This window comes from Arvicanthis niloticus, chromosome 8, assembly GCF_011762505.2.
Source record: "Arvicanthis niloticus isolate mArvNil1 chromosome 8, mArvNil1.pat.X, whole genome shotgun sequence".
In the NCBI taxonomy this organism is placed as follows: domain Eukaryota; kingdom Metazoa; phylum Chordata; class Mammalia; order Rodentia; family Muridae; genus Arvicanthis; species Arvicanthis niloticus.
Genome location: NC_047665.1, coordinates 83,165,428 through 83,170,236, shown reverse-complemented (window position 1 = coordinate 83,170,236; position 4,809 = coordinate 83,165,428). Strand labels below are relative to the sequence as shown.

General features: G+C 40.9%; 1 pseudogene; it reads right to left on the bottom strand.

Annotated features, from left to right (window-relative positions):
- Positions 1–3,169: 3,169 nt before the first annotated feature.
- On the bottom strand, positions 3,170–4,376 carry LOC117713429 (aminoacyl tRNA synthase complex-interacting multifunctional protein 1 pseudogene; annotated as a pseudogene).
- Positions 4,377–4,809: the final 433 nt, after the last annotated feature.

The window sequence follows — 4,809 nt, the reverse complement described above, 5'->3', positions numbered from 1 at the left end:
TCATTTCTTGGTGTCCTCATACCCTCTGGATCTTACACTCTTTCCACCTCCTCTTCTGGAGGGTTTCCTGAGCCTCGAGTGGGTTTATTTGGCAGAGACATACTGTTTGGAGCTGCTCTAAGATCTCTCTCTCTCTCTCTCTCTCTCTCTCTCTCTCTCTCTCTCTCTCCCCCTCCCCCTCCCCCTCCCCCTCTTCCTCTCCCTCCCCCTCCCCCTCCCCCTCCCCCTCTCTCTGAAAATTATCTGGCTCTGGCTCTTTGCTTTTGTTTCCATCTGCTACAGGAGGAAACTTCAATGATGCTGGTTAGCCAAGGCTCTGATCTATGTTAATAGTGGATTGAATGTCATTAGGAGTCATTTTATTGCTGTGTTCCTATAGCGGAACAGTAAGTAGTATTTGGTTTTCCCTTAAGTTCAGGACTATCTAGTACAGTTCTTATGCTTAGGCTCTTGGTCACCTAAGCAACATCCAATATGGGTTCCATCTTATGGAATGAGCTTCGTATCAAGTCAGATACTGGTTATGTAAGTGTTGCAGCTCTGAGGGGAAAGGCTTCCCCGGTGGAGGTGTTGCAGCTCTAAAGGTGAAGGTATCTTGGCAGTTGGGAGCCAAAGAATACCACAAAGTCATACCACACAACAAACTCACACAAAAGAATTATTGGAAGGACCACAAGGGAGTGGCTGCCTCTGCTTGAGTGAGAAGCAGGGAGGAACTAAGCAGGAAGCAGGATTTATATAGGGTTTTTTGGGGAGTGGGTGTGGTTTTCCAGGATGGGGAATTAGTATGATTTTAAACCAAGCCTGGGGATTGGTGGTGTCTCAAACGCAGGGATGGGGCTTGAGGCTCAGGGATTGCCGGGTATTAGGGATCATGGGTTCATGGGTTTTTGTAAGTTTTCAGGCTCGGACCTTTTACCCCACAGGTTGATTACCTCCACAAGCTTTGTGCCACTGTTGCCCGTGTGAGTCTCGAAAGTGGGACTTCACTGTAGACAAGAGGGTTTCCAGGGGAGTGGTGTTTATCTTTCTCCTTTGGCAGCATGCAGAGCGCTTTCTGAGAGGAAGAACTCTAGCCCACTGGGGTAAAGGCTCCAGGGAGGCACTGCCTCAGCTTCTCCGTGTTCAGTGAGTCGTGTAGGTGTTGTCTTCAGCAATACCTTGATGTCAGTTTATGGGTTGTTTGGGGGTTCCCATGGGATCCCTTTGGCCAACAAATTAATTAGATGCGGCTTCCTGTAGCTTTATTTGGTGGTGAGAGATTTCCAGTTGTGGCTCTGTCTCCCATGTTATTTGGCCATTTCATTTAGATTTCCTTAATATGTGTAAATCTTTTAAGAAGCTTCTGCTGTACTAGGTTTCCAAATGACTCCTCAAATAGCCCCTGATGTGAGCTGTGCCTTCCCACATTCCCTCCCCTTCCTCACTTGATCTTCTGGTTCCAGTCCCTTCCTTACCACCATTTACCCATAACTGCCTTTCTACTTCTTCTTAGAGAGAGCTATCTAACGAGTCCCTTACTCTATATCTAATATCTTTGGTTCTATGTATTGTAGTTTGCTTATCGGTAACATCAGTATAATAAGGAAATGCATACCACATTTGTCTTTCTAGCTCTGGGTTTCCTTACTCAGGATGATTTTATTTTCTAGTTCCATCAATTTACCTAAAAATTTTATCATTCCATTTCTAGACTGTGTAATGCCCCATTGTGTAAATGTACCACACTTTCTTTATCCATTCATCTGGTGACATTTGTCTAGGTTGTTGCAAATTTATATTATGACTAGAGCAACGGTGAACATGGTTAGGCAACTGTGATTGTTGCAGGATGAAGTGTTTTTAGATACATGCTCCAAAGTAGTGGTATAGCTGGATCTTGAGGTAGATTGAGTCCCATATTCTTAAGGAACCACCACACGGATTTTTATAACAGACGGACAAGTTTGTATTCCCACCAGAGATACATGAGCGTTCCCCTTACTCTACATCCTTGCTGGCAATAAAATAGATGAGCTGTCGTTTATTTTATTGATCTTGGCCATTCTGATAGGTGTTAAGGTGAAATTTCCAAGTAGTTTTGATTTGCATTTTCCTGATAGTTAAGATATTGAACATTTCTTTAAGTGCTTCTCAGTGTTTCTTCTATTGAGAATTCTCTATATCTGTAACTCATTTTTAAATCGTGTCATTTGCTTTCTTAATGTCTAGTTTCCTGAGTTCTTTATATATTTTGGATACTGTCCCTCTATTGGATGGGTAGTTGGTAAAAATCTTTTCCCTTTCTGTAGGCTGCTGCTGTGTCCAAATCATGGTATCCTTTGCTGCACAGAAGTGTCTCAGTTTCATGAAATCCTGTTTTATTAATTGTTGATCTTGTGCCTGTGCTAGTAGTATTCTGTTCAGAAAGTATTTTGTGTGTGTGTGTGTGTGTGTGTGTGTGTGTGTGTGTGTGTGTGTGTGCGCGCGCCAATCTTGGTGCCTGTGCTAATGGTATTCTGTTCAGAAAGTGTTTTTCTGTGCCAATAAATTTAAGGCTATTCTCCACATCATCTTTTATCAGTTGAAATGTATCTGGTCTTATGTTAAGGTCTTTGATTCATTTGGAGCTGCTTTGTGCAGGGTGATAAATAGGGATCCATTTGCATTCTGCAGGCAGCCAGCTGGATCGACCAACACCATTTGTTGATCAAGTTTGATCTCCCCTCCCCCCCAGTATATATTTCTGGCTTCATTATAAAAAGTAAAACAAAACAACAACAAAAACCAGGTATTCATAGCTGTGTGGATTTATATCTAGGTCTTGAAAAGAGTTTCATTGAACAACATGCATTTATGCAAATACCATGAAGTTTTTATTATTTTAGCTCTGTGGTTCATTTTGAGATTGGGGATGGTGATACCTCTAACAGTTCTTTTATTATTCAGGATTGTTTGAGATATCCTGGGAGTTTTGCTATTTCATAGGAATCCAACAATTAAATGTCCTTTCAAGTTCTGTGAAAAACTGTGTTGGAATTTTGATGGGTATTGCATTGAATCCCTAGATTGTTTTGGTAGGATGGTCATTTTTATTTTTATTTTTTTACTATATTAATCCTACTGATCCATGAGCATGGAAAATATTTCCATTTTCTGATATCTTCTTCAATTTTTTAAAGTGTTAAACTCACTCCTCTTTACTGTTATTAAGACTTTGCCAATGTCTTTCAGTTACAGAGCACTTTTTAATTCCGTTATTGGCCATGGTTTGGACCCTGTAAACTCCCTTCCCCTTCACTTCAAAGGGAGCTCCTTTGTATGTAGCCATACATCCATCACTGGTGTGCAGGTCAGGCTGGATCTGATCCCAGATCTTCTCCTTAGGATTCAGCTCCTTGTCGGACTCTCCAGGGAAAGCATCAAAATGAATTCTGTCTCCAGGAACGGACCCATTGGGGCTTCAGATTACAAAGTAAAGCCACCATCCGATTTTGCATCTGTTCTAGAGGAACATGATTCACCAGTACACTGACCACCGTTTGTGGGGCTGCTTCTCCCACATCTACTACTTTTACGCAGTGAATCTGCATGGGATGTTTCTTGGCAGTAAAGACACAACCAATTCGAAGATCCAGGCGCGATGCGTCGATAGGCTTAGAGTCTAAAGTTGCTGCTGCAGACTGCTGCTTGCTTCTCCTTTTTCTCTCTTTTCTTTTAAGTTTTTGTTTGTTTGCTTGGTTTTGGTTTTTTGAGACAGGGTTTCTCTGTGTAGCTCTGCTCCCCTTTCTTTGATCTGATCTTTTGTACCAGAAGAGGTGTTGGTTGTTAGTGATGGATACTGTATCACACGTTCAGAAACAGTACAATTAGTTCCTAGTGAAGTAGTTGATGGAAGAGGTACTCGCTTCACTCCTTTATGAATTTCTGCTTGAATCAGCTCTTGCTTTAGTTTTTCTATTTCTTTTTTTCAGTTTAACATTTTGAACTTGAAGTTTCTTTTCTTCTCTCAACTTTGCCGGCAAAATTGCTTTCTCCTTAAGAAGAGCAACCTGCTGCTTGAGCTATTCAATAATCTGATCCGATTCTGCACCCTTCTGATCCAGCCTCTTCAGAACAGCATCATTAGTTGCTATCTTTCCCCAGAATCGGCAAAAAATCATGAAGTGGTGGACCTCAGCTTTTGAGCAGCCTTAGCCGGGTGTAGAAAGAATCTATCTTCAATTTTTTCCCTCAATGTCTTAAAGATTTTCTTATCACACAAGGCTTTCAGTTGCTTGGTTAGAGTTACCCCAAGATATATATATATATTTGGAGGTTATTTTGAAGTGTTTTTCCCCAGTTTTTTTTCTCAGTTTGTCATTTGTATATATGAGGGCTACTGATTTTTGTGAGTTAATTTTGTATCCAGCTACTTTGCTGAAAGTATTTATCAACTAAAAAAATTTCCCCCGGGGGGGGGGGGCAGGGGGATTTTTTAGAATCATTGATACATACTATGGAATCATCTGCAAATAAAGATACTTTTGCTTTCCCCTTCTTATTTGTATCCCTGTCTCCTTCAATTGCCTTATTGCTCTAGATAAGTCTTCAGGTATTATATTGAATGGCTATGGAGCTAGTAGACAACTTGGTTTTGTTCCTGATTTTGGTGGGAATACTTTGAGTTCCTCTTCATTTACGTTGATGTTGGCTATGAGCTTTCTGTAAGTTGCCTTTATTATGTTGAGGTATGGCTTTTAAATCTCCAACAATGTCAACATGAAGGGCTATTGGATTTTGTCAAAGGACTTTTCTGCATCTAAGATATAATCATGTAGTTTTTATCAT